This window comes from Hordeum vulgare, chromosome 3H (assembly GCF_904849725.1).
Source record: "Hordeum vulgare subsp. vulgare chromosome 3H, MorexV3_pseudomolecules_assembly, whole genome shotgun sequence".
Taxonomy (NCBI): Eukaryota; Viridiplantae; Streptophyta; class Magnoliopsida; order Poales; family Poaceae; genus Hordeum; species Hordeum vulgare.
The window spans coordinates 402,467,558-402,494,420 of NC_058520.1; the positions used below are offsets into that span (position 1 = coordinate 402,467,558).

The following is a 26,863-nucleotide window of genomic DNA, read 5'->3' on the forward strand; positions in this document are numbered from 1 at the left end:
CTTGAAAAGAGATTTATACTCACAGTTTTGGTTTTGCACATCATAAATTTGAGCCTGAAGATCTAGGAGCCTGTCATGGAGCTTGAAGATCATTTTCACAATTTCATCGATTCCTTCTTATTCTTACAAACAAAATCCGTAATCATGGAGTAATTCGTGCTAAGTCCATGCTCCACCATCCCTTGGCACTTGAAGATCTCTTGATCCACTGCTGCAAGACTGGCCTTCTCGCTTCCCTCCTTCTATGTCCCTTGTACATCATGGATGTGAAGCACCCCTCATGCATCTCAATGGTTTGTGGGTGTTTCATCACCTCTGGGAGTTAAGGGTTGATGAACTTCTTGAAGAACTTGTCCATGGAGGAGGTTGTTGTTGTCATGGTGATCTAGATGTCTCAGAAAAATAGCTCGAAACAAGAACACACGAGAAACTCGCCATGCAGTGGTCGAAACAAACGGGAGTATATATAATGATTTTTCTCGGTGAAAATACGTGTCCAGGAAGAAAACGGAGTCCGGGAGGCACATGAGGGCCTCACTAGCTATCATGGTGTGTGCCTCCCTCGTGGGTCCCCCTGACTCCTTTTATTTTTGGAATATTTCTAAAATACCAAAACCGACAGAAAATATTTTTTTTAACTTTTGGAGTCGGTTTACTTACCGTATCACATACCTACCCCTTTCCAGATTTCTCGAAGGTCTCTTTTATGTAATCTTCCGGACTCACAACTTGAATAATATTAGTTCCAACTTTTATCGGTATACCTGATATATAGTGTTTAATTCTTTGCCCATTTACCACTCTAGGATTTTTGCCTTCGAAGTTGTTATTCTTTATAGTACCAGAGCGATAGACCTCCTTGACAACAAAGGAGCCTTCCCATTTGGAGAGAAGCTTACCTTCAAAAAATCTCAAACAAGAATTGTAGAAAAGAACTAGGTCTCCCACATTGAATTCTTGTTTTTGGATTCTTTTGCCATGACATCTTTTAAATTTTTCCTTAAGCAACTTGGCATTTTCATAAGCTTGTGTCCTCCATTCGTCTAGTGAACTAATATCACATAACCTCTTTCACCGACAAGCTTAAAGGCAAAGTTAAGTTCTTTAATTTCCCAATAAGCTTTATGTCCTAACTCAAGAGGCAAATGACATGCTTTCCCATAGACCATTTTATAAGGGGACATTCCCATGGGGTTTTAATAAGCAGTTCCATAAGCCCATAAAGCATCATCAAGTTTCTTAGACCAATTATTTCTAGACCTATTGAGAGTCTTTTGCGAAATTAATTTTATTTCTCGATTCCTCAATTGAACTTGACCACTATACTGAGGATGATAAGGTGATGCAATTTTATTGTTAACATCATATTTAGCTAAAAGTTTACGGAAAGCACCATGAATAAAATGTGAATCACCGCCAGTCATTAAATATATAGGGACTCCAAACCTTGGGAAAATAATATGTTTCAGCATTTTAATAGAAATGTTACGATCACCACTACTAGTTGGAATAGCTTACACCCATTTAGTAACGTAATCAACAACGACTATAATATGATTATAACCATTGGATGAAGGAAAAGGTCCCCTATAATCAAAACCCCAAACATCAAATGGTTCAATAGCAAGTGAATGATTCATAAGAATTTCCTTGCGTCTACCAATGTTACCAATTATTTGACAATCATCACAAGAAAGGACATACTTATGGGCATCTTTGAATAAAGTAGGACAATAAAAACCAGATTGTAGTACTTTGTGTGTAGTTCTGTCACCAACATGATGTCCCACATATGCCTCAGAGTGCAACTTCCGAAGGATCTTTCCCTATTCATGCTTAGGTACAGACCATCTAATAACACCATCTGTCGGCGTCAAAACCGACAGATCTCGGGTAGGGGGTCCCGAACTATGGACCTTCGATCTATGGGTTACAGGAGAGAGCGCGAGACAATGTTTACCCAGGTTCGGGCCCTCTTGAGGAGGTAAAACCCTATGTCCTGCTTGATTATATTGATGTGGATGATGATTATAGAGTCTACCTAGAGATCGTATATGCTAAACCCTAGTTGGTATATCCCCCTACGTGGACGAGGACCCCCGGTTTATATAGTTACCGGGAGGGCCTAAGGTTACATACAACCGACCTAATCTACCTTTACTTTGTCTCCACGCTAGTCTTCGGGGTTCTCCTTTGTGAATACGAGACAATCGTATCGCCCGACCCATCATGGAGTCAGCCCATCACACCGACCTCTTCGTGGTAAGAGGACTACCCGAGGACCCCTTAATTCCGGACTCCCCGAGTACACCTGAACTAGCCTTCAATGCCGACATGTAGGTGTCTTCGGATGATTACGCCCAAAGTGTTTGGCTTGCAAGGCAAGTTCCTTCGTCTCTTCTGAACAAGAAATGATGGTCTTGGTCTTCGGAAGGCTCACAGTTGCCAATGCGTCGCGGGGCCCATGGCCTTAAGATCTGCGCAAAGATTAACAATATTTCTCGATTCTCGCATGCTTTTGTAGGGGAGAACACCTTTGGCAATTCTTGATGGAATTGATTCTTATAGCAAGAGGGGGTAGCTCCCTTTATAAATGTATCAAAATCAGTCTCGAGGCCCCATCACATCTTAGCCTCGCCAAGAAAACCTAGAGCTCTCCAACACTCCTGGAATCATGGCTGGTTCCTCTTCGCGTCCCATCGATCCCCTTCCAGGGGACTGGGCTAGTTGCTGTGTCTCCCTTCTCTGCTTGCGTGAGCTTGAAACACAGGGATATCTCCCCCCGTCAGATCTCGCACCCATCCGCGCTAGTGTGACCTCCATGGGAAGGCCTATGCGGAGAGCTTCCCTTCCCCACATGGGGAGAGCGGGTTTGGCTCGTTCCTCTTGTACTGCGAGGGGTGGGGTTCCCTATTCACCCCTTCTTAAGGGGTTTACTGGAATTTTATGGGCTGCGGATCCTGGTTCCATCCTCCATATCTCAGGCTTCGTGGACTTGTGCGAGATGTTTTTGGGTTGCGAACCACACTTCAATCTCTGTAGAAGATATTTTTGCATTGTTCCTCGAACCAGAGGAACAACAATCCAGGAAGTGGGCGGAGCCGATGTGTGGCGTTCAGCCGCCATGGGATACCCAATTGGGACACCGAAGAAGGAACTCGAGGAGTGGTCTTCCGTGTGGTTCTATATCGAGGACGTTCCTCAACTCGATCCAATTTGGAGGGGCCTTCCCAAATACTCTACAGAGCCATTGAAGAGGTGTTAAAGCTGGAGGCCAAAGAGTCTCTCTGAAGAGGAGAGTTCTGAAGTAAAATAAGTATCTGGCAAGATCAATGTGCTTGCTCATTGCGGACTAACCATCAGTGATGTGATGGCCGCCGTGATTACCCGGTGTGTCCAGCTGCTCCAACAACACACACATCCCCTCTGGTGCTACAGCGGGATGAGCGATACCACTCAATCCAGAAGGCTAGGACCAAAATACCGGAAAGCCTTAGCGGCCATCCTAGCTGATCTCTTCAAAGGGGAAATATAAGGTTTTGACCACCCCTTCACTAAGGAAGGATATTGGGCATACAACCCCGTCGAATACATAAGTGTGCTAATGTTCAATGTTTTCGGGCATTCATGCTATTTAGTTTTCAATTTATAACTTATACTCTTTCCTTGCAGCCTTGGAAGCACTGGATCAAGAAGGTGAAATGTCCCGCGCCTCGGCCCGAAGACTATGCCCGCGACGACGATCTCCGATTTCATGAAGACCCAGAGCTTTCGATCGCTTTCAAGGACGGGGTGTTTTACCAAGACGGAGTTGTCGGGCAGAGGGTAGCTCTTGTGGCCGACAACCCTAGTCTCCTTTGTTGGGGAACGTTGCATGGGAAACAAAAAATTTCCTACACACACGAAAGACCTATCATGGTGATGATCATCTACGAGAGGGGAGATCGGATCCACATACCCTTGTATATCACTAAGTGGAAGCGTATATAACGTGGTTGATGTGGTGGAACATCTTCCCGATCCAAATCGCAGCCCATCCCGCGATCTCATCATGATCCGTCCCGTGATCCCATCACGATCCATCCCGATCTAGTGCCGAACGGACGACACCTACACGTTCAGCACAGGTACAACCCGATGAAGATCTTCGTCTTCTTGATCCAGCAAGAGGGGCAGCGAGGTAGATGAGTTCTCCAGCATGGCGCCATGGTGGTGGTCGTGGTGAACAATCCAGCAGGGCTTCGCCAAGCAGCTGCGGAACTAATCTAGAGGAGTAAACGATCTGGAGGAAGAGAGGGCTACGCCTTTGCTTGAGGTGAAAAAGACTCTCTGCCCTCTAGTATATATAGGAGGGAGGGAGAGGAAGAGGCAGCCCAAAAACCCTAATAGGGTTCGGCCGAAGTAGAGAGGAGGTGCAGGAGTCCACCTCCAATCCTACTCCTAGTAGGATTCCACCTTTTCTTTTCCTTCCCCTTTTCCCCCTTTCCCCCTTATTTGTTCCTTGGCCGAAATAGGGCCTATTAGGCTGGCCGCACCAGCCCACTAAGGGCTGGTTCACGACCTTTAGGCCTTTTAGGTTCTCTCCCGGTTGAGTGGCCCCTCCCAGTAAAACCCCAGAACCCATTCGTCACTCCCGGTACATTACCGGTAATGCCCGAAAACTTTCCAGAAGCCAAATGCAACTTTCCTATATACCAATCTTTACCTCCAAACCATTTAGGAGCTCCTCGTGATGTCCAGGATCTCATCCGGGACTCCGAACAACCTTTGGTCACCAATTCCTATAACTCAACTATACCGAAACATCACCGAACCTTAAGTGTGCACTCCCTGCGGGCTCGAGAACTATGTAGACATGACCTGAGACACTCTCCGGTCAATAACCAATAACTGGACCTGGATGTCCATATGGGCTCCTACATATTCTACGAAGATCTCTATCGGTTGATCCTCTATGCCAAGGATTCAGTTAATCTCGTATGTTGTTCCCTTTGTCCTTCGGTATGTTACTTGCCCGAGATTCGATCGTTCGTATCTCCATGCCTAGTTCAATCTCGTTACCACCAAGTCTCTTTACTCGTTCCGTAATACAAGATCCCGTGACTAATTCCTTAGTCACAGTTCTTGCAAGGCTTATTGCGATGTTGTATTACCAAGTGGGCCCCGAGATACCTCTCCGTCACACGGAGTAAAAAATCCCAGTCTTGATCCATGCCAACCCAACAGACACCTTCGGAGATACCTGTAGAGCACCTTTATAGTCACCCAGTAAAGTTGCAACGTTTGATACACACAAGGTGTACCTCTGGTGTCCGGGATTTGCATGATCTCATGGTCATAGGAACAGATGCATTGACATGCAGAAAATAGTAGCAACAAACTGACACGATCATATGCTACGTTTATAGTTTGGGTCTTGTCCATCACATCATTCTCATACTGATGTGATCCCGTTATCAAGTGACAACACTTGTCCATGGCCAGGAAACCTTGACCATCTTTGATCAATGAGCTAGTCAACTAGAGGCTCACTAGGGACAGTGTGTTGTCTATGTATCCACACATGTATTTGAGTTTCCAATCAATACAATTCTAGGATGGATAATAAACGATTATTATGAACAAGGAAATATAATAATAACCAATTTATTATTGCCTCTAGGGAATATTTCCAACAGTCTCCTGCTACTGCAACAAAAGACCTTCCAATGGCGCCAAAAACACATGCTGATGGGAGACTGTTCTTGTCTTGATACTCCTCAGCAATGGCACCAGGAATCCTTCTGCTACGGCTACGCCTTAAGGGACTTCCTAGGAAAATATGCAAAGGATTTCCCCCCATGGCCTTGGAGCCTTGCGTTGGTGTTCCCTCGAAGCGGAAAGGGTGATGTAGCGCAGAGGTGGTAAGTATTTCCCTCAGTTTGAGAACCAAGGTATCGATAAAGTGAAGGAGTATCACAAGTACCTGAACAAACACAAAAATCTTGCTCCCAACGCTATGAAGGGGTTTCCAGTCCCTTATAGATTGTTTGCCAAGTGAGAACTGAAAGCAACAAAGTAACAAAGTAAAGTAAAAGCAAAAGTGGAAACGATAGGTGTGAATAGACCCGGGGGCCATACTGTTTACTAGTGGCTTCTCTCATGAAAGCAAGTAGACGGTGGGTGAACAAATTACTGTCGAGCAAGTGATAGAACTGCGCAAAGTCGTGATGTCATCTAACGCAATGATTATATCTATAGGCATCACGTCCAAAACAAGTAGACCGATAATTTCTGCATCTACTACTATTACTCCACACGTCGACCGCTATCCAGCATCCATCTAGTGTATTAAGTCCAAAAGAACAGAGTAACGCCTTAAGCAAGATGACATGATGTAGATGGACAATCTCATATCTACGACAAAGCCCACCTTGTTACCCTTGATGGCAACTACACGATGTGTGCCTTGCTGCCCCTACTGTCACTAGGAAAGGTCACCACACGGTAAGAACCAAAAACCAAGCACTTCTCCCATTGCAAGAATCATAGATCTAGTTGGCCAAACAAAACCCAAGACTCGGAGAGACTTACAAGGATATCAAATCATGCATATAAGAAATCAACAAAGACTCAAATATATATCATAGATAGTCTGATCACAAATCCACAATTCATCGGATCTCGACAAACACACCGCCAAAGAGGATTACATTGGATAGATCTCCATGAAGATCATGGAAAACTTTGTATTTTAGATCCAAGAGAGAGAAGAAGCCATCTAGCTACTAACTACAGACCCGTAGGTCTGAAGTGAACTACTCACGAGTCATTGGAGGGGCAATGATGTTGATGTAGAAGCCCTCCAGCTCCAAAGTCCCCTCCGGCAGGGCACCGGGAAGGGTCTCCAGATGAGATCTCGCAGAAACGGAAGCTTGCGGCAGCAGAAAAGTGTTTTCGAGGATTCCGTGATTTTTTCTGTATTTTAGGGAATATATAGGCGAAGGAGCTAGGTCAGGGGGCGCCAGGGAGGCCACAAGCCTGCTAGCCCCCGCCCCCTGGTGGCGGCTACATGGCTTGTGGGCCCCCTGTATCTCTCCTAGCTTGGCCCTCAAGCCCCGTGATCTTCTTCCGTTCGGGAAAAATTTATTTCGGGGATTTTATTCCGTTTGGACTCCGTTCCAAAATCAGATCTGAAAAGAGACAAAAACACAGAAAAACACGAACTGGCACTTGTCACTGAATTAATAAGTTAGTCCCAAAAAAGATATAAAAGGTACATAAAACATGCAAAGATGACAAGATAACAACATGAAACCATAAAAAATTATAGATACATTTGAGACATATCAAGCATCCCCAAGCTTAACTCTTGCTCGCCCACGAGTAGGGAAGTGATAAAGAATGAATTTTTGATGCTTTCATGCTACCTAGCATACATGTCCTTTGTAACTCCTCTTATGTGACGTGAATGTTCAGGTCCATTAGATTCAAAACAATAGTTTGCTATTGACGTGGAAACAATAATAATTCAAGCAAACTAGCAAGGTAATCATGAACTTTCAAAATAACAAGGCCAAAAGAAAGTTATCCCTACAAAAGCATATAGTATGGCTATGCTCTATCATCATTGCACAATGAATTTAAATCATGCACAACCCCGGTATTGGCCAAGTAATTGTTTTCACACCTTTACTTTCTCAAACCTTTTCAACTCTCACACAATACATGAGCGTGAGCCATGGTTTTTGCACTATAAGTGGTGTGGAGTGTGGTGGAGGTTGCAAGAAAAACAAGGAGAAGATGGTCACATTAACTCTGCATATCAATGAGCTGTGCAGATGCTCATCAATAGATATCAATGTGAATGAGTAGGGATTGCCATACAAATGATGCACTAGAGCTAAGAGTATGTGAAAGCTCTTAAAGAAAACTAGTGGGTGTGCATCGAACTTGCTTTCTCACGAAGACCTAAGGCAATTTTGAGGAAGCCTATCATTGGAATATACAAGCCAAGTTATATAATGAAAATTTCCCACTAGCTATATGGTGGTGACAAAATGAGAGACTCTCAATCATGAAGATCATGGTGCTTAATAAGCACAAGTGTGGAAGGATAGTAGCATTGTCCCTTCTCTCTTTTTCTCTCATTTTTTTGAATGGGCTCTTTGGCCTCTTTTTTTAATATATTTTATATTATTTTTTATTTTGGTGGGCATCTTTGGCCTCTTTTATTTCCTCACATGTGACAATGCTCCTTCAATGAAGATCATCACACTTACAACTCAAAACTTAGAGCAACGATGGCTCTATATGGAATGCCTTCGGTAGTGTACCGTGACAATGATCTAGCATGGCATAGACATTAATGGAAACATCATGCTAGCTATCTATGCAATGGCAATGTAGAAGTGGTGGCATGTGTCATGGTGGTAGTTGCATGGCAATATATCTCGAAATGACTTTGAAAAAGCCATAGTAGGTAGGTATGGTGGCTGTTTTGAGGGAGGCTAATGCTGGGTTTTGTGCACCGGTGAAAATTGCACGACACTAAGAAGATAGTGATGGTGGAAGGTGAAAGTGCATCTAAAACATAGACACAACATTAGTCATGAAGAACTCATATACTTGTTGCAAAAGTTTTATTAGTAATCGAAACAAAGCATTCAACGCATACTCCTAGGGGAAGGGTTGGTAGGTATAAACCATTGCGCGATCCCGACCACCACACAAAGGATGACAATCAATAGACTAATCATGCTCAGACTTCATCACATAGAGGTTCACCATACGTTCATGCTACGGGAATCACTAACTTCAACTCAAGTATTTCAATATCCACAACACCTTACTAGCATAACTTAAATATTACCACAACCACAACTCAAAACTAATTGAGATGAATCAAACTTCTCTAACTATTCAATGCACATGAAGGTGGAAGTTTTCGTATCCCTTTGGATAACTACCCCTTTTGAGACTACTTTCAAAGCATAGATCAACTACCAAGCCACACACCGCCGTGCTCTAAAGATATAAGTGAAGCATATAGAGCAAAATCAACTAGCTCAAAAGATATAAGTGAAGCACATGTGAGCTGAATTGTCTACCAAAGGATATAAGTGAAGCTCGACAAAATCACGGTGAGTGCATGTCTCTCTCTCTAGGTGTGCAGCAAGGATGATTGTGAGACAACAAAAATAAAAGACTCCTACGATACAAGTCGCTCCGAGCAAAACACATAACATGTGGTGAATAAAAATATTGCCCCAAGTAACGTTACCGATGGATTGTAGACGAGAGAGGGGATGCCTTCCCGGGGCATGCCCAAGCTTAGGCTTTGACGACATCCTTGAATCTCTTGGGGTGCCTTGGGCATCCCCAAGCTTGAGCTCTTGCCACTCTTTATCTCTTTGTCCATAAGAACTTCACCCAAGACTTGAAAACTTCACAACACGAAACTTAAACAGAAACTCGTGATAACATTAGTATAAGAAAGCAAACCACCACTTCCTTAGGTACTGTCGAAAACTTAAATTCTACTTATGTTGATGTTGTGTTACTGTATTTTCAATCTTCCATGGCTAATACCCCCCATACTATCCATAGTTTCATCAAAATAAGCAACCAACACAACAAAAACAGAATCTGTTAACAGCAGACCAGTCTGTAGCAATCTGTATACTTCGTATACTTCTGGTGCTTCAAAAATTCTGAAATATTACGACAGTCTGAAGAATTTGCGTAGAAATCAGCAGCAAAAAGAATCAACTCAAAAGCTCTTACAGAAAAAAATGAAAAAAAATTCGTGAGCAGAAAGTTTCTGTCTTTTCCAGCATGACCAAACGATCATCCCCAAGACTAATCATAACGGTTTTGCTTGGCACAAACGCAAAAAGAAACACAAAAAACACAATCATAACAGAACTATGAAAGTGTGGAAAACACAAAACAGAAAGAAAAAAGATAGATTCATTGGGTTGCCTCCCAACAAGCGCTATTGTTTAACGCCCTTAGCTAGGCATTCAATGATGCTCTCACAGAAGACAAGAATTGAAGCACACTGAGAGCATCCTAAAGCATGTGAAAATCACATCTAAGTCTAACATACTTCCTATGCATAGGCATTTTATAGGAAAACAAATTATCAAGACAACCAATAGCTGCCATATGCAAGGAAGAAGAAAGAGACAAGAGAAATCTCAACATCACGAGAGGTGATTTAGTAACATGAAAGTTTCTACCACAATATTTTCCTCTCTCATTACATGTGGGATCATATTCTAATTCAACGATATAGGTGTCACAAAGGATATTCTTTTCATGACCCACATGCATGCAAAGTTGATGCTCTTCAAAAATAGTGGGATTATCATCTAAAGTCTTGACTTCTCCAAACCCACTTTCAATATTGTTGCAAATATCATAATCATCATGAGGCTTGAACAAATTTTCAAGATCATAAGAAAGATCATCACCCGAATTATGATTATTGCAACAAGTAGGAGATATAGCAAAACTAGCATCCCCAAGCTTAGGGTTTTGCATATTTTTAACATGATTATCACTAATAGGATTTATAGTGAAACCATTGCAATCATGCTTTTCATTCAAGGAGCCCTCGTGAATCACTTCATAAGTTTCTTCATCACGATTTTCAGATTCACGCATCTCAAGCAAAACTCCATAAAGATAGTTAAGTGCATTCAATCCACTAGCAATTGGTTCCACATAAGTGGATCTCTTAAAGAGATTAGCAAGTGGATGAGGATCCATATCACTAGATTTTCATCAAGCGAAGATGCAAGCATATTGAAGGCACATAGCACACAAGCAACGGAAAGGCAAACGAGGGAAAAGGGCGAACGAAAAAGGCAAAAGAAAAAGGCAAATGAAAACAGCAAATGTGAAGTGGGGGAGAGGAAAACGGGAGGCAACTAGCAAAAAAGGTAAATGCAAGAGATGAGTTTGTGACACTTACTTGGATAGATCTGTCCTTCCCCGGCAACGGCGCCAGCAATACTTTTGCTACTGCAACAAAAGACCTTCCAATGGCGCCAGAAACACGTGCTGACGGGAGACCGCTCTTGTTTTGATACTCCTCAGCAACGGCACCAGGAATCCTTCTGCTACGGCTACGCCTCAAGGGACTTCCTAGGCAAATATGCAAAGGATTTCCCCCGTGGCCTTGGAGCCCTGCGTTGGTGTTCCCTCGAAGCGGAAAGGGTGATGTAGTGCAGCGGTGGTAAGTATTTCCCTCTGTTTGAGAACCAAGGTATCGATCCAGTGAAGGAGTATCACAAGTACCTGCACAAACACAAAAAGCTTGCTCCCAACGCTATGAAGGGGTTGTCAATCCCTTATAGATTGTTTGCCAAGTGAGAACTAAAAGCAACAAAGTAACAAAGCAAAGTAAAAGCGAAAGTGGAATCGATAGGTGTGAATGACCCGGGGGCCGTAGTGTTTACTAGTGGCTTCTCTCATGAAAGCAAGTAGACGGTGGGTGAACAAATTACTGTCGAGCAATTGATAGAACCGCGGAAAGTCGTGACGTCATCTACGGCAATGATTATATCTATAGGCATCATGTCCAAAACAAGTACACCGATAGTTTCTAGATCTACTACTATTACTCCACACGTCGACCGCTATCCTGCATGCATCTAGTGTATTAAGTCCAAAAGAACAGAGTAACGCCTTAAGCAAGATGAGATGATGCAGATGGACAATCTCATAACTACGATAAAGCCCACCTTATTACCCTTGATGGCAACTACATGATGTGTGTGTTGCTGCCCCTACTGTCACTGGGAAAGGTCACCACACAGTAAGAAGCCAAAACCAACCACTTCTCCCATTGCAAGAATAATAAATCTAGTTGGCCAAACAAAACCCAAGACTCGGAGAGACTTACAAGGATATCAAATCATGCATATAAGAAATCAGCAAAGACTCAAATTTATATCATAGATAATCTGATCACAAATCCACAATTCATCGGATCTCGACAAACACACCGCCAAAGAGGATTATATCGGATAGATCTCCATGAAGATCATGGAGAACTTTGTATTGAAGATCCAAGAGAGAGAAGAAGCCATCTAGATACTAACTACGGACCCATAGGTCTGAAGTGAACTACTCACGAGTCATTGGAGGGGCGATAATGTTGATGTAGAAGCCCTCCAACTCCAAAGTCCCCTCCGGCAGGGCACCGGGGAGGGTCTCCAGATGAGTTCTCGCGGAAACGGAAGCTTGCGGCGGCGGAAAAGTGTTTTCGAGTATTCCCTGATTTTTTTTCTGTATTTTAGGGAATATATAGGCAAAGGAGCTAGGTCACGGGGGCGCCAGGGAGGCCACAAGCCTGCTAGCCGTCGCCCCCTGGTTGTGGCTACAGGGCTTGTGGTCCCCCTGTAGCTCTCCTGGCTTGGCCCTCAAGCCCCCTAACCTTTTTCCGTTCGGGAAAAATTTATTTCGGGGATTTTATTCTGTTTGGACCCCTTCCAAAATCAGATCTGAAAAGAGCCAAAAACACAGAAAAAACAGGAACTGGCACTTGACACTGAATTAATAAGTTAATCCACAAAAAGATATAAAAGGTACATAAAACATCCAAAGATGACAACATAACAACATGAAACCATCCAAAATTATAGATACGTTTGAGACATATCATCTCCCACTTGCACTAGAGTCAATAATCTAGTGCACATCACTATGTGATTGTAATGAATCTAACACCCATATAGTTCTGGGGTTCGATCATGTCTTGCTTGTGAGAGACGTTTTTAGTCAACGGGTCTAAACCTTTCAGATGCGTGTGTGCTTTACAAATCTATAGGTCATCAAATAGATGCTGCTACCATGCGCCATTTGGAACTATTCGAAATGACTGCTCCACTATATGAATCCGGTTTACTACTCAGAATCATCCGGATATGTGTCAAAGCTTGCATCAACGTAACCCTTTACGACCAACTCTTTTATCACCTGCATAATCAAGAAAAAAAAATCCTTAGTCCACTAGTTACTAAGGATTACCTTTGACCGATGTCCAGTAATCCACTCCTGGATCACTTTCGTACCCCTTGACAGATTCATGGCAGGGCAGACATCAGGTGCGGTACACGACATAGCATAGTATAGAGCCTACGACTAATGCATAAGGGATGACCTTCGTCCTTTCTCTTTCTTCTGCCGTGGTCTGGCTTTGAGTCTTACTCAAATTCACACCTTACAACACAGCTAAGAACTCCTTCTTTGCTGATCTATTTTAAACTACTTCCAAAACTTGTCAAGGCATGCATTTCATTGAAATTTCTATTAAGTGTTTTGATCTATCTCTATAGATCTTGATGCTTAATGTTCAAGTAGCTCTATCCAGGTTTTCCTTTGAAAAACTCCTTTCAAACAACCCTTTATGCTTTCCATAAATTCTACATTATTTCCGATATTCTAACCAGAAATTCTATAGTGCTCCCACTCACTTCTTTGGAAATACAAGTTTCTCACAAACCTTTTATAAACCCAAAATCATTGATCGTTTCATCAAAGCGTATATTCCAACTCCGAGATGCTTGCTCCAGTCCATAGAAGGATCGTTGGAGCTTGCATACTTGTTAGCATACTTAGGATCAACACAACCTTCTGGTTGTATCACATACAACCTTTCCTCATGGAAACCATTGAGGAAACAATGTTTTGACATACTATCCGCAAAAATTCATAAATAATGCAGCAACTGCTAACATAATTCCAACAGACTTTTAGCATCGCTATGAGTGAGAAAGTCTCATCATGGTCAACTCTTTGAACTTGTCGGAAACATCTTGGCGACAAGTCGAGCTTTCTTAATGGTGACTTTTCACCATCATCGTGTGTCTTCCTTTTAAAGATCCAGCTGGACTTAATAGTCTTACAACCATCAAGTACTTATTCCAAAGTCCACACTTTGTTTTCATACATGGATCCTCTCTCCGATTTCATTGCCTCCCGCCATTTGTCAAAATCTGGGCCCACCACCTCTTCTCCATAGCTCTAGGTTCATTTTTGTCCAACAACATGATCTCCAAGACAGGGTTACCGTACCACTCTAGAGCACTACGTGACCTTGTCGACCTACAAGGTTTGTAGTAACTTAATCCGAAGCTTTATGATCACTATCATCAGCTTCCACTTCAATTGGCGTAGGCGCCACAGGAACAACTTCCTGCACCCTGCTACACACTGGTTGAAGTGAGTGTTAAATAACCTCATCAAGTTTCCACCATCCTCTCACTCAATTCTTTCGAGAGAAACTTTTCCTAGAGAAAGGACCCGTTTCTAGAAACAAACACTTTGCTTCCGGATCTAGGATAGGAGATGTACTCAACTATTTTGGGTATTCTATGAAGATGCTTTTATCCACTTTGGGTTCGAACTTATCAGGCTAAAACTTTTTCACATAAGCATCGCAGCCCCAAACTTTTAAGAAACAACAACTTAGGTTTCTCCAAACCATAGTTCAAACGGTGTCATCTCAATGGAATTATGTGGTGCCCTATTTGAAGTGAATGCGGTTGTCTCTAATGCCTTGCCCAAAAATGATAGTGGTAATTCGATAAGAGACATCATAGTATGCAGTATATCCAATAGGGCGCGGCTACAACGTTCGGACACACCATCACACCATGGTGTTCCAGGTGGCATTAGTTTTGAAACAATTTCAACATTGTCTTAAATGTGTACCAAACTCGCAACTCAGATATTCATCTCCATGATCATATCTTATATATTTTATCCTCTTGTCACGACAATCTTCAACTTCACTCTGAAATTACTTGAACCTTTCAGTAATTCAGACTTGTGTTTTATCAAGTAAATATACCAGTGTCTACTCAAATCATGTGTGAAGTAAGAACATAATGATATCCACTTCGTGCCTCAACACCATTGGACTGCATACATCAAAATGTATTACTTCCAACAAGTTACTCTCTTGTTCCATCTCACTGGAAAACGAGGCCTTCAGTCATCTTGCCCATGATTTGCATGTCTCAAGTGATTCAAAATCAAGTGAGTCCAAATGATCCATCATCATGGAGTTTCTTCATGCGTTCGCACCAACAGGCATGATTCACATGTCTCAAATGATTAAAAAACGAGTGAGTCCAAAGATCCATCAGTATGGAGCTTCTTCATGCATTTACACCAATATGACTCAAGCGGCAGTGCCACAAGTAAGTGTTACTCTCATTACTACTTTGTATCTTTTGGCAACAATATTATGAACATGTGTATCACTACGATCGAGATTCAATAAACCATTGAAGGTATTTATTCAAGCAAACAGAATAACCATTATTCTCTTTAAATGAATAATCGTATTGCGATAAACACGATCTAATCATGTTCATGCTCAACGCAAAAACCAAATAACATTTATTTAGGTTCAACACTAATCCCGATGGTAGAGGGAGCGTGTGATGTTTTGATCACATCAACTTTGAAATTTCTTCCAACACACATCATCACCTCACCCTTGCTAGTATTTGTTTATTCCGTAGCTTTTACTTCAAGTTACTAACACTTAGCAACCGAACCGGTATATAATACCCTAGTGCTACTAGGAGTACTAGTAAAGTACACATCAATATCACGTATATCCAATATACTTTTGTCGACTTTGCCAGCCTTCTCATCTACCAAGTATCTAGGGTAGTTCCGCTTCAGTGAACGTTCCCCTTAGTCCAGAAGCACTTAGTCTCGGGTTTGGGTTCAACCTTGGGTTTCTTCACCATAGGTGGAACTGGTTTGTCATTTCATGAAGTATCCCTTCTTTCCCTTGCCCTTCTTGAAACTAGTGGTTTTACTAACCATCAACAATTGATGCTCCTACTTGATTTCAACTTTCGCGGTGTCAAACATTGCGAATAGCTCAAGGATCATCATATTTATCCCTGATATATTATAGTTCATCACAAAGCTTTGTAGCTTGGTGGAAGTGACTTTGGAGAAACATCACTATCTCATCTGGAAGATCAACTCCCACTTGATTCAAGCGATTGTAGCACTCAAACAATCTGAGCACATGCTCAATGATTGAGCTTTTCTCACTTACTTCGTAGACAAAGAATCTTCTCGGAGGTCTCATACCTCTCAACAAGGGCACGAGGCTGAAATCCCAATTTCATCTCTTGGAACATCTCATATGTCGCGCGACGTTCGAAACATCTTCAACGCCTCAATTCTAAGCCGTTTAAGCATTATGCACCGAACTATCATGTAGTCATAAAAACATGTATGTCAGATGTTCGCAACATCCACAAACGACGCTCGGGGTTTAGCACACTGAGCGGTGCATTAAGGACATAAGCCTTCTGCCCAACAATGAGGACAATCTTCAGTTTATGAACCCAGTCCGCATCATTACTACCATCATCTTTCAACTAAATTTTCTCTAGGAATATATCAAAAATAGTAGAGCTACAGCGCAAGCTACAACATAATTTGCAAAGACCTTTTGACTATGTTCATCATAATTGAGTTTAGATAATCATATTACTACTAAAATCCCACTAAAATTGACAGCCCTCTACTCATTCGAGGGTCGCATGATCCAAATTCACTAACTCAGTTCCGATAATCACGTGAGTTGAGCATAATTTCAACGGTGAACATCTCCATGTTGATCATATCAACTATATGATTCATGCTCGACCTTTCGGTCTCTTGTGTTCCGAGGCCATGTCTGTACATGCTAGGCTCTTTAAGTTTAACCCGAGCGTTCCGCGTTGCCACTCTTTTGCACCCGTTGTATGTGAACATCGATTCCATCACACCGATCATCACATGGTGTCTCGAAACGACGAACTGTCGCAATGGTGCATAGTCGGGGACAACACAATTTTGTCTTTAAATTTTAATGAGGGATCACCTTATAATGCTACAGTCGTCCTAAGCAAAATAAGGTGCATAAAAGGATTAACATCACATGCAAATCAAAAGTAACATGATATGGCCATGAACTTGCGCTTCTTGATCTCCATCAACAAAACACCGACATGATCTCCATCGTCACCAGTGCCGCACCATGATCTCCATCATCATGATCTCCATCATCATGCTGCCATCGAGGTTTTCGCGCTATCTATGCTATTACTATTAAAGCTACTACCTAGCGATATAGCAAGAGCATCTGCACGCCAAAATAAATTTAAAGACAACCCTATGGCTCCTGCCGATTGCTGTAGCATCGACGTGCAAGTCGATATTTAACTATTACAACATTATCATCTCATACATCCAATATATCATATCATGTCATTGGCCATATCACATCACAAGCATACCCTGCAAAAACAAGCTAGACGTCCTCTAGTTTGTTGTTGCAAATTTTACGTGGCTGCTATGTGTATCTAGTATGATCGCATCTTACTTATGCAAAGCCACAACCGTGATATGCAAATTGCTATTTAACATTTTCCAAGGACCGCCTCGGTCAAATCCTCTTCAATTAAAGTTTAAGAAACACACACCCGCCAATCATGTTTATGCAACAAGTTGCATGTCAGTCGATGAAACCGGTCTCTCGTAAGCGTCCGAGTAAAGTTGGTCCAGGCCGTTTCAATCCACCGCCGAATCAAGAAATGACCAAGGAGGGCAAAAAATTGAACATCAATGCCTACAAACTCTTTTTTGTTCTACTCGAGATGTCATCTACGCATGAACCAAGCTCATGATGCCACTGTCGGGAATGTTGCATGGGAAACAAAAAATTTCCTACGCCTACGAAAGACCTATCATGGTGATGACCATCTACGAGAGGGGAAATCGGATCCACATACCCTTGTAGATCGCTAAGCGGAAGCGTATATAATGCGGTTGATGTAGTGGAACATCTTGACGATCCAAATCGCAGCCTGTCCCGCGATCTCATCACGATCTTTCCCGCGATCCCATCACGATCCATCTCGATCTAGTGCCGAACGAACGGCATCTCCGTGTTCAGCACACGTACAGACCAATGACAATCTCCGTCTTCTTGATCCAGGAAGAGGGGCGGAGAGGTAGACGAGTTCTCCAGCACGGAAGCGTGGTGGTGGTGGTGGTGAACAATCCAGCAGGGCTTTGCCAAGTTTCTGCGAAACTAATCTAGAGGAGTAAATGATTTAGAGGAAGAGAGGGTTGCGCCTTTGCTTGAGGTACAAAAAGCCTCTCTACCCTCTAGTATATATAGGAGGGAGGGAGGGGAGGAGGCATCCCAAAAACCCTAATAGGGTTCGGCCGAAGTGGAGAGGAGGTGGAGGAGTCCACTTCCAATCCTACTCCTAGTAGGATTCCACCTTTTCTTTTCCTTCCCCTTTCCCCCCTTTTTCCCTTATTTGTTTCTTGGACGAAATGGGCTCTATTGGGCTGGACGCACCAGCCCACTAAGGGCTGGTGCACCACCTTTAGGCCTATTAGGTTCTCTCCCGGTTGAGTGGCCCCTCCCGGTAAAACCCCGGAACCCATTCATCACTCCCAGTACATTACTGGTAATGCCCGAAAAGTTTCTCGAAGCCAAATGCAACTTTCCTATATATCAATCTTTACCTCCAGACCATTCCAGAGCTCCTCGTGATGTCCAGGATCTCATCAGGGACTCTGTACAACCTTCGGTCACCAAAACCTATAACTCAACTATACCGAAACGTCACCGAACCTTAAGTGTGCAGACCCTGCGGGTTCGAGAACTATGCTGACATGACCTCAGACACTATCCGGTCAATAACCAATAGTGGGACCTGGATGTCCATATTGGCTCCTACATATTCTACAAAGATCTCTATCAGTTGCACCTCTATGTCAAAGATTCAATTAATCACGTATGTTGTTCCCTTTGTCCTTCGGTATGTTACTTGCCCAAGATTCGTTCGCCGGTAGCTCCATACCTATTTCAATCTCGTTATCGACAAGTCTCTTTACTCGTTTCGTAATACAAGATCCCGTGAAAAAATCTTAGTCACATTGCTTGCAAGGCTTATTGTGATATTGTATTACCGAGTGTGCTCCGAGATACCTCTCAGTCACATGGAGTGACAAATCCCAGTCTTGATCCATGCCAACCGAACAGACACCTTCGGAGATACATGTAGAACACCTTTATAATCACACTGTAATGTTGTGACGCTTGATACACATAAGGTATTCCTCCGGTGTCCGAGGGTTGCATGATCTCATCGTCATAGGAACAGATACATTGACATGCAGAAAACAGTAGCAACAAACTGACACGATCATATGCTACATTTATAGTTTGTGACTTGTCCCTCATATCATTCTCCTAATGATGTGATCCCGTTATCAAGTGACACCACTTGTCCATGGCTAGGAAACCTTGACCATCTTTGATCAACGAGCTAGTCAACTAGAGGCTCACTAGGGACAGTGTGTTGTCTATGTATCCACACATGTATTTGAGTTTCTAATCAAAACAATTCTGGCGTGGATAATAAACGATTATTATGAACAAGGAAATATAATAATAACCAATTTATTATTGCCTCTAGGGCATATTTCCAACATCCTTCCCTGTTAAGGGAGTAAGAGAAAAACGATGGCCCAACGAGGGGCTGCGCCCAGAGGTTGTCGAGCGCTCGCCGAACTCGTCCCCGGACATGATCGGTCGGGGTTCTGTCGAACAAGGACAGAATTACCGAAGAAACGGTGGCGGTAGAAAACCCATCTGCTGCTCCACCGGCAAAAAGGTAAACAGACTGACTTGTACTACTTATGAAGATATCTGTCCTTTCATACTTTCATGACCCTTGACCGACCAATGTAGGAAACGTGCGCAACCTTCCCTGCCCAAGGACGGTGTTGGGGTATTAGGTAGTCAACCAAACCCCAGTGCGTCAATGGGTGTCGGAGTTCTGAACACAGGTCTGACCCACGAGTGTTCGGATGAACTATGTGTAACGAACAACGAATACGCGAGTGCCATGAATCATCGGTAACAAAAGCAGACTCTACGTCATCCTTTATTTTCCGAACGAGATTTTAATGCTCTTAATTCAGCCGATCTGTACATCAAAGTCACACGAGACGGCCTTAAAGAAGTGATCAGAGAAGTGTCGGCCTATCTACAGGTAAGTTACCGACTTTAGAATATCTGAACAAAAGTTGGGACCTAGTAGCCCCCGAGCCTTAATTTGGTTAGGACGGCTGAATTAAGGGTCGTCAATAAGTTCTTTTTCAATCTGCAGGCTTTGAAGCAGGAAAAAGAGAGTTTATCCAAAGGTCTCCATCAAAGCCAAGCTGATTTAAAGGCCAATAGAGCATAGCTGGTAGATGTGAAAAGATTTACCAGAGAAGCCCATAGTAAGGGAGTTTATTTGTATTATGTTGAAATTGCTTAGTATATATATGTATATATTAATAGGCAATTTTTTTTCCATAGAAGGTGAATAAATAGGCCAAATGCAGAAAGATCTGGATGCCTCTCGAGAAGCTCAGTGATATGCCGAATCACAATTTGATGCGGGTCAGCGTGAACTCAGGAGAGGCTGGGAAGAAAACAATAATCTCAAGGAAAAGAACAAAAAACAAGCTAAGGAAGTTGAGATTTTGAAAAATCAAGTGGCGCAAACTCAAGAAGAGAACCAGGGATTGAAAGGTGGCATGTACTATAAGTGAAGCTTTGACCTAGAACTGATTCTACCTATATTGTGTTGATCATGAAAACTTGTTCTATTTTTGGATTAGGTCAGTTGAGTTGGCATCCTGAGGAGGAGGCCACTTCCTTTAGGGGGGACCCATTGAAGGAATTGTTTATTGTGCATGAGCGTGCGCGGAAGGCTATGCGAAATATGGTCCAAGCTTTATGGCCGAACAAGAATCCTCCACAAGGGATGTTCGATATTGCCGAGCAGTTTGCAAGAGCCCGTGATTGGTTCAAACTGTAGAAGACCTTGGCCTGCCGAGAAGGACCTCGGGAGGCATGGGCTATGGTGAAGACCCACTTTACCCGCCTAGATCCCGAACATATGGCTAGAGTTGGACCTGTGGGACCAGATGGCAAGGACATTCCTTCATGTCTCGTGTACGATCAAGTGGTGCCCACCACGCTTGTCGTAAGAACACTGCACGTTAGATTCTATAATAGATCATCTAGACAAATCACCAAGCGTGTAACCGTGTGTAATGATATTTGTGTGTTAATGCACTTCCATCCATACTTTGTAAATTCTGTCTTTAACCGGCCATCGGCTTCTACCTCCCCTATTTATAAACTCGGCAGTGTTTGATACTTTGTATCCTACAAGAGTAGGAATCAAATTTCTGATAACTAGGCAATCATACCATGTGGTACTATCAAACAAAAGTTATACGCATGGACTATGTCATATTACAACTAGGCGTAAGAAACGTCTTCCGAAAAAATAGATCCTTAATGGGTTCCTTTTTCTGGGGCTGCTACAATCGTGTAGTCGGTAGGGCTGTTTATCCGCTTTACACAGCCAATGGTTGTATGATGCAAAATTTTCTGAATACATGGGCATCGTCCTAGCCGATCAAGTTGTATGTCAAGAAGCGCTAGCTTTGAGCTTTACCCGTCTCAGGTACGTGACCGAGTGAACCGGTTGTAACAATCGCAGCGGTGCTCCCTTTACCCTCTAGCCGAATACACCAGGAATATAGAGAGCAAACACATGAGTGACGCAACCCAGCATTGCTAAAATCTTAAGTCCGGTTGATGCATAAAATGGCAAGAATCGATGTTTTTATTTTAAGATGTATATGTGAACAAGTAGGTATGAGATATATATTGAACAACTTCTATATGAAGCCCCCACGTGCTACTTGGCACACGGATGATTCACTACATGTCCGGGGGTGTTTGGTTAAGCCAAACATGCTGCAGGAACAACTAATTATCCCTATAGGAAAAATATAAACAGTTGGTGATACGGGAAAAAAAAGTGACGAAAAAGGGAGAATGAAAATGTTCTAGCCACAAAAATGTTGAAGGCGAGCTGCATTCCAAGGATTCGGCTCGAGGTGGTTGTCTTTGGATCTACGCAGGAAATAAGCTCCTCGTGTTAAGATTTCATCGATTATGAAAGGGCCCTCCCACTTGGGGTGAAGTTTATGCTTCCGCTTCTCGGGGAGACGTAGGACAAGTTATCCCATCTTATACGCCTTTGCACGGACTTCCCTGCTCTCATAGCACCGAGGTTGCTGTTGATAGAAAGCTGATCGCGCCAGAGCTATGTCGCACTCGCCTTCCAATGCATCTAAGTCATCTTGTCGATCTAGTTCGACATGTTTTTCCTCGTACATGCGTACCCAGGGTGCATCGTGTATAATGTCACAGGGGAGGACTACCTCAGCCCTGTACACCATGAAGAAGGGGGTGTACTTTGTGGATCAATTCATGTTGGTGCGCATGCCCCATAGCACATATTCTTGAAGGGAGCTGACCAACCTGGGTTTAATACCGCTCATAATGAACCCATTGGCTCTTTCAACTTGTCTGTTGGTCCATGAGTGGTATACAGATGCATAATCGAGCTTTATGCCAAGGTTTACGCACCAATCTTTTACCTCCTGCTCGGTGAAATTGGATCCGTTATCTGTTATTATGCTGTGTGGAACACCATAACAGTGGACGACACTTGAGATAAATTCGATTACTGACTTAGCCTTGGCCGAGGTCACCAGCTTTGCCTCGATCCATTTGCTAAATTTGTCCACCATATCCAGGAGGTATTTCTTTTTCTTGGTCCGCCTTTAAGTGGGCCGACCTTGTCCAGACTCCAGACCGCGAAAGGTCAAGTGATCGGAATAGTTCAAAGATCTATTGGGGGCATGTGGCTTTGGTTTGCGAAGAGTTGACACCCCGTATAACGCTGAACGAGTGCGTGGGCGTATTCTTGGGCCGTTGGCTAGTAGAATCCGGCTCGGAAAGCCTTGCTGACCATGGCCCATGCTGCTGTGTGGTGACCACCGATACATGCGTGTACCTCGGCCAAGAGCTGCCTTCCTTCTTCCTCGGATATGCACCGCTGGATTAGTCCCGTGGTGCTCATTTTGTATAGCTCGCCCTCGTGGAACTTATAAGTCTTTGATCGGCGGATGCTACATCGTGCCTCCGCTTGGTTGCCAGGCAGCTCCTTGTGTAATAGATAAGCAAGGAAGGGTTGGTCCACGACGCAATTATGGCCATGACATCATGGGCCAAGGGCGTTTATTTGATTGAAGACCCGCTGATGACTTGATCATCATGTTCGGTCCCTGGGGGTACCACCAACTCTTCGCTATCAGCCCCTGTGTGGGCCGTCTCGTCCTGCCATACTACGGATGGCTTGAATAGCCACTCCGGGAAGATGTTGCTAGGAACGGGGCCCCTCTTCGCGCCTAAGCGGGCGAGAACGTCCGCTGCCTGGTTGTTGTCTCTTGAGACATGGTAAAACTCTAATCCTTCAAATCATGATGGTATTTTGAGGATGGCATTCCTATGAGATGCCATTTTTGTATGCTTTGCGTCGAATTCGCAATTTATTTGTGACATGGCAAGATTAGAGTTGCCTCGTACTTCGAGCCGCGAATGCCCATTGAGGCTGCCATCCGAAGACCATGGAGCAGGGATTATTATTCAGGTGGATTGTTTGAATCGGCGTACATGAGTTGTAGCATGTACCGAACATTGTCCCCAATGGGCGATGTGAGAATCACTCCAGCCCCTAGTCTGGCACGGGTTTTGGACCCATCTAAGTACATGGTCTAATGAGCATAAGAGCTATACTCTCTAGGGAGTTCAGCTTCGATCCATTCCGCCACGAAGTCGGCCAGGACCTGACATTTAATGGCCCGTCGAGGTTTTTAGGTGATCTCGAAAGGAAGGAGCTTCATGGACCATTTTTTATTCGGCCAGTGGTATCTTTATTGTTTATGATATCATTCAACGGAACTTCCGAAGTCAAAGTGACCGACACTCCTGGAAATAGTGTTGAAGCTTCTGCGATGCCATGAACACTGTATATGCGATCTTCTGGTAGTGTGGGTACCTGGTTTTGCATGGGGTGACGACTTCAGATATGTAGTAGACTAGCCTTTGAATCCGTAATTTTTGTCCCTCGGCTTCTCATTCTCTGACGATTATCGCGCTAACTACTTGATTGGTGGCCGAGATGTATAGCAAAATTAGCTCCCCTATGAAGGGTGCTGCTAGTATATATATTCTTGCTGGCTAATATTGCCTTGATGTCCTCCAAAGCCGTTGTGGCCTCATCGATCCACTTGAAATCTTTGGTTTCTTAAGCAACCGTTACAATGGCAGGGCCTTCTCGCCTAGACGAGATATGAATCGGCTTAGAGCTGCCATGCAACATACCAGTTTTTGGACGTGCTCTAGCTCTGTTGCTATCGCAAGCTGTGACAATGCTTGTATTTTGGTCGGATTAGCTTCGATTCCTCTTTGCGATACAATAAATCCGAGGAGTTTGTCAGTGGGGACACTGAAGACGCATTTATCTGGATTAAACCGAATATCATATTCCCGTAAATTGGCGAAGGTCTCCCTAAGGTCATCCACCAGCTGGTTCACGTGTCTAGTCTTGAGGACGACATCGTCGACATATGCCTCTACTGTTTTTCCTAATTTTCCCCAAGCAAGTCTGAATCATGCCCAAGGTAGTAGGTGCAGTACATAAACCAAACGACATACATCTATAAGCGTAAGTTCCAAAGGGCATGTGAAATTAGTTTTCTCTTAATCCTCTTTTGAGGCAGGTATTTGAGAGAAACCAGAATATCCATCAAGAAAACAAAAGTGTGTGTGCTTAGGTGTCTTTTCTTACATTTGATAAATAAAAGGCAAGCGGTAATGATCTTTTCTAGTACCTTCATTTAATTTCCTGAAATCAATTACCATCCTATAACTAGTTATCATTCTTTGTGGAGTATGTTCATTTTTATCATTAGGAACAACAGTTATACCTACTTTCTTAGGAACACAATGACCATGACTTACCCATATACTATCAGCAATAGGATAAATTATACCGACCTCTAGAAGCTTTAGTATTTCAGTTCTTACCACTTCTTTAATCTTAGGATTTAAGCGGCGTTGATGATCAACAACAGGTTTAGCATCTGGTTCCATATTAATCTTATGCTGACGTAGATTGGGATTTATGCCCTTAAGATCGTCAAGAGTATATCCAATAGCAGCCCTATGCTTCCTTAGAGTCTTAAATAATCTCTTTTTTCATGCTCTAAAAGGTTAGCACTGACAATAACATGATATATCTTCTTTTCATCAAGATAAGCATATTTCAAAGTATCAGGTAATTTCTTAGATCAGACACAGGGTCTCCCTTGGACGGAGGAGGATCCCCTAATATATCAACTGGTAAGTTGTGTTTAAGGATATGTGTTTGTCTAAGAAATATATCATCTATATCATTTCTCTCATTCATATGCATATCATTTTCATGGTCCAACAAATATTGTTCTAATGGACCAGTAGGAGGCACGAGCTTCGAAGCAAGACCAATTATTTCATCCTTACTAGGTACTTCTTTCTCATGTGGTTGTCTACCAAACATGGAGAAATTAAATTCATGAGACACATCACCAAAGCTTACTTTGGCCTTCTCAGTAGCACAATTAATTTTAGTGATAACTGTATTTAAGAAAGGTCTACCAAATATAATGGGACAAAAGGTATCTTGTTCCGAACCAAGTAAGTTAGGAATTAGTAGGGTGCTTATTTTTTCCACACAAGACTTCAACATCTCTAACAATCCCAAGTGCTGAAATAGTGTCTACATGTTCAAGTTTAATAGTGAAATCAATATCTTCAATCTTAGAGGGTGCTATGACATTCATAATTTCTTGATATAGAGTAAAAGGTATAGCACTAACACTAGCACCCATCTCACACAAGCCATGATAACAATGATATCTAAAAACAACACGCATGCCAATAACAGGTGTATTTTTGTCCAACTTATCTTGAGGATTTCTAACTGATTTTGCAATTCTGGGAGCTTCATCATAGAAATAAGTAACATGTCCATCAATGTTATCAACTAGGAGATCTTTGACCATAGTAGTATTAGGCTCAACATTTACTTGTTCAGTTGGTTTAGGTATTCTAACATAAGTTTTATTAACCATAGTTGTAGCCTTAGCACGTTCCTTAATTCTAACGGGAAAAGGTGGTTTCTCAATGTAAGCAGTAGGAACAACTGGATCAATACGGTTAACAATTACCTCTTCCTTCTAAGTTTAACAGGTTCATCTAATGGTTCTTCAATGGGTGGATGAAATTTAAACCACTTCTCCTTACGGAGATCAACATTGAGTAGCAAATGATTCACGAAAAGAAGCTACTATCTCAGGGTCAAGACCATATTAATTGCTAAACTTATGAAAAGTATCACTTTTGATAAAAGATTTAACACAATCAAACTTAATATTTATACCTGTCTCTTTACCTTTTTCACATTCCCAATCTTTAGAGTTGTGTTTAATTCTTTCGAGAAGATCCCATCTCAATTCAATAGTCCTCTTCATTTAGGAGCGAGTAGAAGAAGAATCGAGTAGTGATTGATCATTATGAGAAAGTCGGGCATAAGTTTTTTTGTATAATCATTTATTTTGAGAGCTCATGGTTGGGACAAGTGTTAATAATAAATTTAAGCCTCCCCAAAGCTTGAGCGATTCTTTATCCTTCATAAGGCCATAAATTATATATAAAGTTTTCATGCCGATGAACTAGATGCATGGGATAGAACTTTTGATGAAATTCTAGCTTCAAACGATTCCAGCCCCACGATTCAATATCATCAGATATACTATACAACATCAATGCCTTTCCCTATAAATATAAAGGGAAAACCTTCTTCTTAACTTT

General features: G+C 42.7%; 1 pseudogene; it reads left to right on the forward strand.

Moving 5' to 3' along the window:
- Positions 1–3,727: 3,727 nt before the first annotated feature.
- On the forward strand, positions 3,728–20,282 carry LOC123441797 (annotated as a pseudogene).
- The last annotated feature ends 6,581 nt before the right edge of the window (positions 20,283–26,863 follow it).